A 14173-nucleotide genomic window follows, 5' to 3' on the forward strand; every position below is an offset into this window, starting at 1 on the left:
GAAGGGGTAATTATGTCTTTGTTTTAATATTATGATGCTCTGATAAAGTGTTGGTGGTTATAGTTTAGAAGCTACAGAAAATAGTTCAGCAGTGCTGCCATAAGAGAACAGTGATGAACGGGAGACGAGAGAGCAGCTGAAGGCTGAAGCGATTGTGCCTTCCTGAGTCTGCAAACTTCTCATCAGGCAGCATGAGATTAGTAAAGGAGCAGTGGTGCCTTTTGGTAGTGGGTCCTGTGAATTTCATGGACCATGCTGCTAGCAAAGGAGGGATGTAATATTAGCCCCCACTCTGATACAGGCAACTTGGGTTTGAAACCTCTGCTCTTTCTGTTTAGTAATCCTGCACCTATTCAGTAATGGAGACCTTTCAGCTAGACTCCCTAACACTGTTACTGCCTATAGAGCGCGTCCTAGTGGCTGCAACTCTGGCGCTTTGAGTCTGCCAGGAGAAAAGCGCGATATAAATGTTATTTGCTATGTTTTTATTTAATACATTTGTGTTAATGTATGGCCACCTTAAGGTTTTAAATACAACTCTATTGTGACCCTTATAGTCCCTATCTAATGATATATTGAAATTCTGTATCATAAGCAAAATGTGGTATGTAGGTATAATAATGTTTATCTGCACCTCTGTCTTTCTACATTGGAGATTCAGGATTTTATAAAGTTACAGCTTATAATTTATTTAATGCCTTTAACATTCCAAAGACATTGTGATTCCTAGTCTGACAAGATGAGAAATGTTGTCTAAACATTGCTTGTAGCCTTTAAACATTCTTATGATAGGCTCGTATAGCAGTTCTATTAAGGGCCTGCTGATTGGTCATCTTTGCTTCAGAATACTGTTTATATTATTAATACAGCCCGAATCCCTCATATGTTTCCCCCTTGGCTCCAGTCTATTGACATATTTCGCACAGAGGCTGTTCCGCTCTATGTAAACACACAGTTCAACATAAATATCCCTCTCCTGCCCTTTTATATTGCTTTCCTAATACTTCCCTGCTAAAACGTGATACAGAACAAAGCTTTTTATTTCTGCCAGCCTCACATCCGCCCCATCCACTTCATTCCTGTCGCTTTAATAATTTGTGAGGCTTCATTTGCACCAATCTGCAGCCACCAGATTGGTGGCTCTAAAATATAGATGTTTATGACAGATCGAAGGTAAGTGTCATGGCAAACACCTTAAATCTCAGTCTCGGAATGCATATTATCTGCCTATTCAGGGGAAAAACATCAGCACTTTCGCTGGAAAATGCCGTAATTTAGGTGGCATAATGAAAAGGCAGGTGTCGAGGAGCTTTTTCAGAAATGTATTTTGGGTCTGAAAATAAAAGTGTAGTATACTCAGTATTATCCTAGCAGATGGGCCTTGCTGTATTTTCCCTCCGCCTGTCTGCCGCCAAACAGACCACCTTCACCATTCCCCTTCGCAGTCTGTGACTTTTGTCATCTCCGCAATCACCAGACTTAGCAATAGTTATTGTACGGTCTGAGGAAAGGGACCTATTGCATCCGAAGCGAGGCCCTGCAGTAATTACTGATTACTGTGCCAGCATAAAAATACACAGTGCAATTACCAGGAGCGCTTTTCCTCACATCGAATGCTAACGAAATTATCTTGCCTCTTCATTAGTGATGCCAATAAAGCAATTTGCTTAATTCTTGTTTTCTTATGTACAACTTTTATTTTACATTGAGCTGGAGTGTGGAAGATCTGCAGCCAACAGAAAATGTATTGTCGGTAGCCTGAAGTCTTGCAGCAGGATAAACTAGGAAATGTTTATTTTTGAGGTTTCAACAGTGCTGTCCAGTTACAGCCTTTGACTTTCCGTTGAAAAAGCCTTGTAAAATTATTTCTCATTTGTTCCTTATCATTAAACACACCTGAAATCAGAGTTGTATGGAGACTGCGATATATATTTCCTTGAAACAATACCAGTTGCCTTGCATCCTGATGCTCTTTTAGGCATCAATAGTGACTGTGTGAATCACAAACCTGAAACAAGTATGGTGCTAATCTAGTCAAACTTAAATCAAAAACATCTGATCTGGATACTTGTTCAAGGTCTATGGATAGAAGCATTAGATTCAGAGGATCAGTAGGACAGACATGCCAAATGTATTGTTTAAAGGGAAATACATATGGCAGCCACCATATCTCTCTCATTTCAGGTGTCCTTTAAGACTACTTTCACAAAAACAGGAACGCAACACAAGGGAGGGTAAAAGTCGCATTGCATGTTATGCCTGCGGTGCGACACATACAGTACATAGAAAGCATGCTTCGTGCGTTATGCAGTACCACATTGCAATGCATCGCGTTATGTCAACGGATTCTGTCGCACCACTCTTCTGACGCATCCTTGTGAATGTGCTATTACAATATATTGCAATAATAGAAAGTGATCATATACTGTAATGCAAAAACCAAAACAAACAAACCAAAAAAAAACTACACAGCCAAAGGTTATGCTATGTGCAAGCTGCATATTAAACAACTTGGATAATTTCAGTTCTAGAACCTTCCTGTTGGTCACTGAAACCACTCCACCCACAAAGAACTAATACTGGAGCTTTAGGGGAAGGGGTGGGGCTAAGGTTGACTTCTATGAGAAAAGGATGAAATTTGCATATTGATTCACAAGGCAATAACTTTGAAAGTACAGGCTGTACACACAGATGAGTCCAGTCTTAACTGATTTGGAACCGAAGGCTCTGCCCCTTTTAAGGACCAGAGCCTTTTTTTTTTTTTTTCTTTTTGCAATTTTCACTTCCTTATTGCTATGATTGACTCACAGTGATCAAGATGTCGGGAGCCAATGAAAACGGCTCCTGAACAATGTACAACACTCAGCTGCCTTTAGACAATAGCATCCCAAGCATGGGAGTCTCCGTGGTTAAACCTGCGCCACATCACGCTAATGCTGGGTACACACGTTGCGTTTCCGCGTCGATGCGGCGTTCGATTCGCATCGATTAGATTATTTCCAACATGTCCGATTCACGGTTCGATAGATCGTTAGGTCGATTTGCCATACTTCACATGGCATTCGACCTAAAAATAATCGAAATGCGTTTAGAAATGTTCGGAAATAATCGAATCGACGCGAAACGTACGCCGCATCGAACGCGGAAACGCAACGTGTGCACCCAGCATTAGGTAGCCACAAATGCAGGATAGTTTTAACCTTCGGTGGTCACCAATCAATTAATCTACAGGTATATGCTTCAATAGGGAGTTGACCCACCTTTTGCCACTGTATCAGCTTCAGCTCTTCTTGGAAGGATTTTCACAAGGTTTAGGAGTGTGTTTATGAGAATGTTTGATTATTCTTCAAGAACATTTGTATGGTGAGGTACTAATGTTGGACAAGAAGGCCTCTCTGCTCTTATTCATCCCACGGGCATTCTGTTGAGTTAAGATCAGAGCTCTGTGCAGGCCAGTCAAGTTCCTCCACACCAAACTCATTCATGTTTCAATGGATCTTGCTTTATGCACTGGTGCACAGTCGTGTTGAAACCAGAATCGGCCATTCCCAAAATGTTCCCAGAAATGTGGGAGCATAAAATCGTCCAGTATGTCTTAGTTTCCAAAAGCATTCTGAGTTCCTTTCACAAGCACATAAACCACTGTGCTTCGTGTCTTCACTCACAATCCAAAACCGGAGTAGATAACCCTGTTAGACACAATTTATAGTTTGTACATAGTGCTAAGTATTGCTGGAACAAATCCACACACAGCACCCAGTGCTGCACTCCATGGGGTAGTGCCACCACCACGGGAAGGGTAAGAAACACGGGTCTCCCCTTTGTGCATCCATTAGGTAGGTAGCTAACCTATTCCTGACTATCTGTACTGAGGCATCTAATCCTGGCTTTCTACACTGAGGCATCTAATCCTGGCTATCTATACTGAAGTACCTATTCCTGACTATCTATACTGAGGCATCTAATCCTGGCTATCTATGCTGAGGCATCTAATCCTGGCTATCTATACTGAGGTACCCATTCCTGACTATCTATACTGAGGCATCTAATCCTGGCTATCTATACTGAGGGACCCATTCATGACTATACTCAGGCACCTACTCCTGACTATTTATAGTGAGGTAACTGTTCCTGGCTATCTGTAATGAGGCACCTATTCCTAGCTATCTATTCTGAGGCACCTATCCTTGGCTATCTATACAGAGGCACCTTTCCTTGGCTATCTATACTGAGGCACCCATACCTTGCTATCTGTACTGAGAAACCTATCCCTGGCTATCTATACTGGGGCACCTATTCCTGGCTACCTATACTAGAGGCACCTACTCCTGGATATTTAATGTAGGATAGAGGGGCTTGCGGGTCCAAATTCCGCATCGGTCCCCGAGGTTTGTAGCTACGCCACTGGATGTATCATATCAAAGGCTTACATACTGTACATCTAAATCTGAGAGTTAGCCTGGACCCATGGAACCTCTCTTCTTATAGAATATTAATAAGCCACAGCAACAACTTCACAGTAGCTAAAATACCATCATGACTCTTTCTTTAAGAAATATACAAAGTGTACCAAAACCTGGGCAGTGGCATGGCGGAGGTGGATCAAGGGCAAAATATTTCACAAAATTATGTATTCTATGCAGAGGCTTCAAATAAAGGTCTTTAGTTACCTGTCCCTAGGTGGTACACTATAAGTAGCAGTGCACCTAGGAAACAGCTGCACAGCACAATACAAATACAGCCTACCTGGTTAGAATAGTTGTGTTTGAAGAGCTAGTTTTTCTGTAGCCTTGTAGATTGGACTGATCCCTAGGATCTCAGCTGGAAGTACTTTTGTGCTCCATTTCCTGGGTTGAACGGTCTGGACATTAGGACTTTGCTCTTCAATGATTATATGTGTAGGATGTATATCCGCGTTTGTTGTTATTTTCGTTCTGTATATGTTTTGCTATTTCCAGCTCGTTGTTCCAAATAAAAAAAAAAAAAAAAAGAATAGTTGTGTTTGAAAACAAAGAAAACCCAGAGAATCCCCCATGAAGAGATGGACTGGTCCATAGCCTGTTGGTTCTGTTAGATTTTAAATGCCTTTTTTCAGGTTCTGTCAGATTTTAAATTACTTTTTCCGCTATAGTAGTCTTTTAACCATTTGAATTTAATACATGCTACCGTAATTAAAACCCATGTATTGTATTTGCCCATTTGTCCCGCTTATTACACCATTCAAATTATGTCTCTATCACAATGTATAGCGCAGATATTTTATTTGGAAATAAAGGTGCATTTTTTCAATTTGCGTCCATCACTATTTACAAGTCCATAATTCGAAAAAGTATATTAATATACTCCTTTGACATGCATATTTAAAAATTTCAGACCCTTAGGTAACTATTTGTTTGTTTTTTTCATTGTAATTTTTTTTATTAATAAATTTATTTGGGTAATTTTTGGTGTGGGAGGTAAACAGCTAATTTTAAATGTAAAAAAAGGTAGGACATATGGGCAAATACAATACGTGAGTTTTAATTATGGAGGCATGTATTATTTTAAAACTATAATGGCTAAAAACTGAGAAATAATGAATTTTTCTATTTTTTTCTTATTCTTCCTGTTAAAATGCGTTTACAGTAAAGTGGCTCTTAGCAAAATGTACCCCCCAAAGAAAGCCTAATTGGTGGCGGAAAAACAAGATATAGATCAGTTCATTGTGATAAGTAGTGATAAAGTTATAGGCTAATGAATGGGAGGTGAACATTTCTCACGTGAAAACCACGGAATCTGAATGGGTTAAACACTTTTTTTGAGTAAAAAAAATACATATATTTACACAGATTTGCACATCGTGTCCTGTAAGAGGGATTTGGTTCCCAAAGTGGGACTGTCCCTCCAAAATAGGGACAATTGGGGGCTATGGTGATGAATCCATGATGATTCAACAGCTGTAACCCCCTGAAAGATAGATCTGTCATGGACCAGAGTTAATAATGAAGAGAGGTGTAGAAACCAGAAGATTTCAGCAACTTGATTCTCATATTATTATAGTTTTTGATTTTAACTAGTAACATGTGTGAAATCATTTTTTAACAGTGGTGCCCCTCATCATATTTCTGACCCACCATAAGCAAAGAAGCAGCTAAAACAACAAGAGCACATCAACTCCACTGTACTGAATATAGCTAATGCTTGATTGGCTTCTCTAGTTTTCCCATACAGATAACAGTAATCTCAGTAAGACCCCTGCATGCATAATGAGCTGTGATTGGAAGGAATAATGGATGATGATGCTGAAAATATTCTGTTACTGCTGCTGTCTAGACATGCAGAAACTGTAGAGCCGTCTGATAATCTGCTTATGAGGCTGATCGGTTTGAGGGGGTCAGTGGTGAATTATGAGTCAGAAAGCTTTATATTTGCTATCTGTGTTGCATGTGATGGGTCTCCCTGCACTTTGTTGATAAAGACTTCCTTTATCACTGCTAGAGGCTGTGAATAATCTGCTTCCCACACCTGTGCTGTTTACAGTGCTGAAAAACCGAGGAAGATTGGCTTCTCTGCAGCAAACGCACAACTGCACAGTCTAGTCTCCTGACCACCTCCTAGAGCTCTTATCCATTACTCTTAAGGTGCCCATCAACGATACAAGTTTTTCATCAGATGCAATCTTTCAACCCGATTTTTACAATCAAATTGTACAGAAAACTGTACAGTGTGTGGTGAAAATCGATGTAAAATAATTCTATGGTCGATTGGAACAGAAAATGTAATTGATCCAAATGTGGGGTTTTACATTCGAAGCAGAAGAAATGAAAATGGCCTAATGGACCCATTTATGGAAAAAAAAAATCGATCAATACCTTCCTATTATCTTTTAAAAAACGTGGCGAAACATTACATCTCAGGAAAATATGGCACCTTTAAAGTGGAACTCCTGCATGAATGGGGAATGTTTAGCACAGCCGTAAGGGTTTCGCCTTACTTTCTTTATGAAAGTGCGGTAATTGAATCTCTGCAACAGAGATATAGACAGCAAAGGTATTTACTACTTTCTATGTCCCCTATTAGTAAAGAACAATACTGCTCAATTTCATTACATTTCACAAGAGCAAGGTAACATTGTTCTCAAAGAAAATGTATATTACTGCAAGAGCAAACTGCAATGCTAACATTGGGGTAGGGTACAACATTTACTTGTAATGGTCACAATATTTAAAATGAATCCAAGGTGAAACTAAACTGATGAGACAAACAATTTTATCTATCCTGCTGCTCCTAAAAATGACTTTTTACAGGTATCCCATCGTTTTATGTTTAAACCAGCCCTTCTCAACCTTTTTACCCTGGAGGAACCCTTCAAATAATGTTTGGATCTTACAGCAGTAGGATCAGCCATACTATGCCAGGGAAAAAAACACATATATAAGTAGATAAATACTTGATTTACTTACATAACACATGTATTATACTGTCCACGTGTTGATTTTAGTGAATGTTATATAGTAAATTATGAGAATTCTGTTCCTGGTGGGGGCTATGTCTTTTGCCCACAGTTAAGGCTAACTTGTGATGTCATTTCTGCCCTTTACTTTTTTCTTGTCTCCTCCAATCGCTGAGTCACCTCAGCCTTGCTTGTAAACACAAGTGAGTAGGGGATTAGGTTTCAGATAAGAAGCTGGCAGGGAAATAAAGGGAAGAGGAGGAATAGATTATAGATAAAAATAACCCCCAGCATGCAATTGTTTGGCACGACTACTAAAGGGCCATTGTTCCTTAAGTATGTGATAACTCCAAATCATAACAACAGAAAACGTTTTGAAAGTTTTGAATGCAGGCTAATCTTTATCACTTAATACACTCAGACCGGTTGCTGTTGATAATTTGATTTTTATAGTGACAATACCGCTTTAAGGAGCCCTCTCCATTAGCGGCGGGGGGATGGTTTATGTCGCAGGATGCATGGTCTGTAAGTAAGTGTGTTTGTTTATTGTAATAGCCTTGTTGTTTAGCCCCATTCCATGTTTCTTACACCGTTCCCTATCATAGTAGCAAATGTACGTGTTTCTTGCTAAAGACCCCATGATTATAGTGCTCCCTTATGACAGTACTCTTTATTACACTACCCCTTAGGGCTCGTTTCCACCATAGCGAATCCGCATGCGGCGACGAGATGCGGATTCGCTTGTTACACTGAAGTGGCCGGGGCTGTTTCCACATGTGCGGCGTGCGGGAGCGATTTGGCGGCGGGCCAAATCTGCACGACGGGACCCAGAGAATTCGCCTGCGTCGGGAATCCGTGCGAATCGCCGCTAATGTATTTAATAGTAAAAACGCATGGGTTTGTTACATGCGTTTTTACCCGCGATTTCGCACCCTTTTCAATGTTATTTTGCTCTGGCAGTGTCATGGTTAATTTCGCATGGCACCCTGCCATGCGAAATCGCACGCGAAATCGCGGGTAAAAACGCATGCGGAAACGCATCCGCATGCGTTTTTACAAGCGTCGGAATGCCGGCGAAATCGCGTCGCAACAGTGGAAACGGGCCCTTATAGTGTCACTTGTTATACTGCCTACCTATTCTATTACTTTTTTTTTATTATTGTGCTCATTGTTCTGAACCTCAGTTTAGTGCTTCTTTATACAGTACTCCCTATTATAGTGTGCTCTGTGATATTCCAACCCCTAGCTCATTTGGGGTAAGCTTACAATGAGTGAGGGGAACACAAAGGAGGAAAAAAAAGGTATTTTTGAAGCTTTCTCAGCCTATCAAGAGAGTGGAAAATGCCAGGGAACCTCTGCAAAGACCTCAAGGAACCGTGGGGTTCCAGGGAATCCTGTTTTATTGTCTTTGCTCAGTAGCAGACCTAAACTGAGAGGGATATGGATGTTTCCTTTTAAACAATACCAGTTGCTTGGCAGTCCGACTGATCTCTTTGATTGCACTAGTGGCTGAATCACACGCCTGAAAAAGCATGAAGCTAATCCAGTCGGACTTCAGTCAGAGCACCTGATCTGCATGCTTGTTCAGGGGCTGTGGCTAAAAGTAGAGACACAGGATCAGCAGGAGAGTCAGGCAACTGGTATTATTTTAAAAGGAACAATCCATTTCCTTCTCAGTTTAGGTTCACTTTAAGTGTCCCAGAGTTAAAATCTATGAACTGTTGACTTTTTTTTTTTTATTTATCTCCTCTCAGAAGTTGTTCTTTGCCATGAAAAGATTAATGGCTGTAATTTCTGATCAGTGAGGGTTAAGCTATCATCTGACAAGGATCCGAAAAGAGAGGAGCTGTCACTTGCATGCATGAAGGTTTACTCTTTCAGGCAGTAAAAGAACAAAATGAAACACAACTTACTTATTAATATGCTTGACACTGTACATATGTCACTTGTCACATGTCACCTCGGGTACACTTTAGGATACTCTTTGGCACTCCATGGACACTCTCTCTTTACTGATGGCCCTGTAGTTTGATTACTGCAAAGCAGGTTGTTTCTGCGTGCGGCGCTGAGCTCTGTGCGCCAAAGGTGGACACTGTCATAACAGCTATGCTATGCTGTGCGCTCCACGTAGCGGTAATTCAGGGCTCTGGCAGCTGCCAAACCCCGAATTACATCTCCCTCCGTGTTGTGACAACTTGAAAGGGGGAATAGTATTTAATGCCGCTGCAGAGTTTAGCAGCAGCAGGGAGAGCGGCACCGCCGCAATATGTACTCTGTGTACTGTGGGACAATTTTTGGTTCTAGTCACCTAAAGTAAGCATGAATATAAAATGTGCCATTCTTGGTTTCCTTTTAAAGATACTGTTGTGCTGGTTATTCACTGTCTCGAATACCGTCAGAATCATTAAACCAAAATGAGTACATGTTGACATAATTTGGTTGAAAATAGACATCAGTCCATCAAGTTCTCACCCCAACGGTTGCCTTCTTATTCCAGGGATGTAATTTTACTGAATGCCACCAGCTCAACATGACGGCAAGTCGCTTCCTGTTTTTAGAAAGCTCAGCTCCAGCCAGCCAGCACCAGCCAGTCTCCCTGATGCATTCTCTAGTCAGCAGGGCTGGGAAAGGTTTTTAGAGCACTAGAGGCAGAAATCTTAATTTGCGCCACTCCCCTTCCTCCCCCCCCCCCCCCAAAAAAAAACACAATCCGATGTGCCTTTGGTAATACCCCCGCCAAACCCCTCAGCCCGCTCCCCCCCCCCCCCCAAGGGCAAAGCATGGAGCACACCGGGAGAAGATTACAACCAGTTCACTCACACCCTGCTCTGAAGTCTCCAGTTCGGGCGCAAGAGGTCTTAGGTGACAGTTCTCTCTGTGTCTGCTCTGTTGTGCCGCCACTTGTGTACTTCCTGTATCGGTGTATCAGGAAGTACACGAGCAGCTGTGCAACAGAGCAGACACAGAGAGAGCTGTCACCTAAGACCTCTTGCGCCCTGACTGGAGACCGCAGAGCAGGGTGTGAGTGAACTGGTTGTAATTTTTGCCCGGTGGCTGCTGTGTGCTATACTTTGCTGGGGGGCAGTGGGGGTCGCACAAGCTAGAAGCAGCAGGATACACTAACATGAGAAGTCCGCCTCTCCTGGCGCTCATAAGCTGTAGCCTCTCCAGCCTCTGCCTTGGCCCGGCTCTGCTATTCAGCCGACAGAAGAAGACTGCAGTTTGAGTTACTGTGCTAAAAAAGAAGAAAAAGCAGGTATTTGGGAACTTTTCAAAAACATACAACTTTGTTTATTAAAGTAGTGAAGTGAAGAGAATAGGGAAATTAAATGAAAAGTTTTTACTGGAATGCCAGTTCTGTGATGGAGAGGCATTGATATACTTTCAGGCTGCTTTCAAACTGAAGATTGACGTTAGTGTTGTACGGCCCGGCGGCCTCACTGCACCCCCAAACACATGCCTTTGGGTATTAACGCCTTAGTACGCGGTAATCCGCATCTGGCAGCCGGCCAAGCAGGAAGTGACGTTCACTTCCTGTGACGTGCACGGAAGCGTATTGCTAAAATACGCTTCCGCGCATGCGCAACGTGTATACTTGTGGCAGGCATTTTAAAATATATGCATCGCCATAGACTTACTTGACTTTTGGTCCGCCGCACGTCACCACAGAACCACACGTAATGTAGGTTTGCCTGAGTGTTGGGGATGCAGTGAAAACGTCACTTCCGTCGCATCGTGCCGCACCGCATCGGTATGAAAGTCCCCATAGACTTTTTTGTGCCCTGCGGTGTGGTGCGGTAAAAATACTGCACCACACCATCACAGTGTGAAAGGCCCCTCAGTATACTTCATGTTCTTTCAATTGATCCCTGTAAGTGAAGATATGTAATGGGGCAACTTTCCTGTATCAACAGGTGTTACTGCCAGAATTTATATGTCTAATGAAAAAAAGATAATGATGAAATATCAGTGTTACATACTGTGAGTGAGGGAGGGTAAAGGAAATGGTTGTCACCTAGTGGAACTGCTAATGAAAAGTGCCTAGCCTAGATGAGTTTCCACTACCCGCTGCTGGTACATGTGGTTCCTTATCATCCTCTTCTTTTTCTAGAAGCTTCTTAGGCTGCTGCACTGAATGTGCCCCAGTCAATTAGTGTGTCAGAAAAATCTCTCTGCTGCTAAACAATCTGGCTGGATTGAGAAAGAAAAAACAAATCAATACTGCATAGCTTACAGCACTCCATCGATTCCACTGGGCTTTTTATTATGATTTTTCTCTGCTCTCACTTTCTACTTCTGGTTGTCTCTGCCAAAAATGATAAATTGAATCCAATATTTAACCTGTGCCCTACTGAAGAATCCTCCGAGCAATCCTGTATGATCCAGCTGGGTCTTGGTACTGCTACACATTACGCCTGTTGCTCCATTGCATGTTCTCTGGAAACTAAAAACAGGAATTGGCATGAATTTGGGAACTTAGTCAATAACAATGCTGCTTCCTATTGAATGCACTAACCCTTCCTGAACCAGTGACATTCATTTGATGGCCTAGATCCAAGCAACCATAAAGAGGTGGAGATCTTGTTTAACCACCCTGGCGTTCTGATTAAATCGCCAGGGTGGCTGCGGGAGGGTTTTTTTCAAATTAAAAAAAAACTATTTCATGCAGCCAACTGAAAGTTGGCTGCATGAAAGCCCACTAGAGGGCGCTCCGGAGGCGATCTTCCGATCGCCTCCGGCGCCCAGAATAAACAAGGAAGGCCGCAATGAGCGGCCTTCCTTGTTTTGCTTATATCGTCGCCATAGCGACGAGCGGAGTGACGTCATCGACGTCAGCCGACGTCCTGACGTCAGCCGCCTCCGATCCAGCCCTTAGCGCTGGCCGGAACTTTTTGTTCCGGCTGCGCAGGGCTCAGGCGGCTAGGGGGGCCCTCTTTCGCCGCTGCTCGCGGCGAATCGCCGCAGAGCGGCGGCGATCAGGCAGCACACGCGGCTGGCAAAGTGCCGGCTGCGTGTGCTGCTTTTTATTTGATTAAAATCGGCCCAGCAGGGCCTGAGCGGCGACCTCCGGCGGTGTTGGACGAGCTCAGCTCGTCCAGACCGCTCAGGTGGTTAAAGGCACAAAAGAAACAAAAAGTCATAGGAAAGGGTGCAAAAAGGGCACTGTAGCAAAAGTTGGAGTCAAGTTGAAGTGGGGTGTAACTAAGTTGATTCAACAGTGTTGTCTGTTATACAGTGGGATGCAAAAGTTTGGGCAACCTTGTTAATTGTCATGATTTTCTATATAAATAGTTGGTTGTTACGATAAAAAATGTCAGTTAAATATATCATACTAGCTGGTGGCCCGGCATTGCCCGGGTATGTATTTGGCTGGTGTTGGCTCCGCCTACTTTTCCTAACCCTAACACATAATTACTCAATTACATAATGACCAAGTGTGTGAGCTTTGCGGTCTTTGGCATCAATAATTTGCATTGAAATAAAATAAATCTGATTGGCTGTGGCTCCACTCCTTTTGTGAATTTGAACCCCAATCACCCAATGGCCAACTGTACCAGGTACAGGTGATTAATATTGCAAGAGGCTTGTGCCATTAACAGTGCAAGAATGGCAGCAATTAAATATTACCCCTTGAAAATCAATAGGTGGATTTTAATTGGCTTTTGTAGGCTCCACTCACTTTTCTGAATATTAATCCCAGTCACCCAGTGACCAACTGTGCAAAGTTTGAGAACCCTACAATTAACAGTGCAAGAATGGCTGCAGTTTATATTTTCCCAATTAAATTTGTATTTTTCTCTGCCCACTGATGTCATTGCTCGGGTATGTATTTGGCTGGTGTTAGCTCCACCCACTTTTTCTAACCCTAACACACAATTACTCAATGACCAAGTTTGTGAGCTTTGCGGTCTTTGGCATCAATATTTTGCATTGAAATGAAACAAATCTCATTGGCTGTTTGTGGCTCCACCCCTTTTTCTGAATTTGAACCCCAGTCACCCAATGACCAACTGTACCAGGTTTAAGGCTTGTGCCATTAACAGTGCAAGAATGGCAGCAATTACATATTCCCCTCAAAAATCAATAGGTGAATTTTGATTGGCTTTTGTAGGCTCCACCCACTTTTCTGAATATTAATCCCAGTCACTCAGTGACCAATTATGCAAAGTTTGACAGCCCTACCAGTAAACTGTAAACTGCAGCCATTCTTACACTGTTATCAGTGAAATTTGTATTTGTCTCTGCCCACTGATGACCCGGCATTGCCCGCTTATGTATTTGGCTGGTGTTGGCTGTGCCCATCTTTCCTAACCCTAACACACAATTACTCAATAACTCAATGACCAAGTTTATGAGCTTTGCGGTCTTTGGCATCAATAACTTGCATTAAAATAAACAAATCAGATTGGCTGTTTGTGGCTCCACTCCCTTTTGTTAATGTGTAAACCCCAGTCACCCAATGACCAACTGTACCAGGTTTGGGCTTGCACCATTAACAGTGCAAGAATGGCAGCAATTAAATATTCCCCTTAAAAATCAATAGGTGAATTTTGATTGGCATTTGTAGGCTCCACCCACTTTTCTGAATATTAATCCCAGTCACCCAGTATTCAACTGCGCAAAGTTTGAAAACCCTACCATTAACAGTGTAAGAATAGCTGCTGTTTACATTTTCCCAGGGAAATTTGTATTTTGTCTCCGCCCACTGATGACCCGGTGGTTGCCTGGTTATGTATCCAG

Source organism: Hyperolius riggenbachi, chromosome 6, assembly GCF_040937935.1.
Source record: "Hyperolius riggenbachi isolate aHypRig1 chromosome 6, aHypRig1.pri, whole genome shotgun sequence".
Lineage (NCBI taxonomy): Eukaryota > Metazoa > Chordata > Amphibia > Anura > Hyperoliidae > Hyperolius > Hyperolius riggenbachi.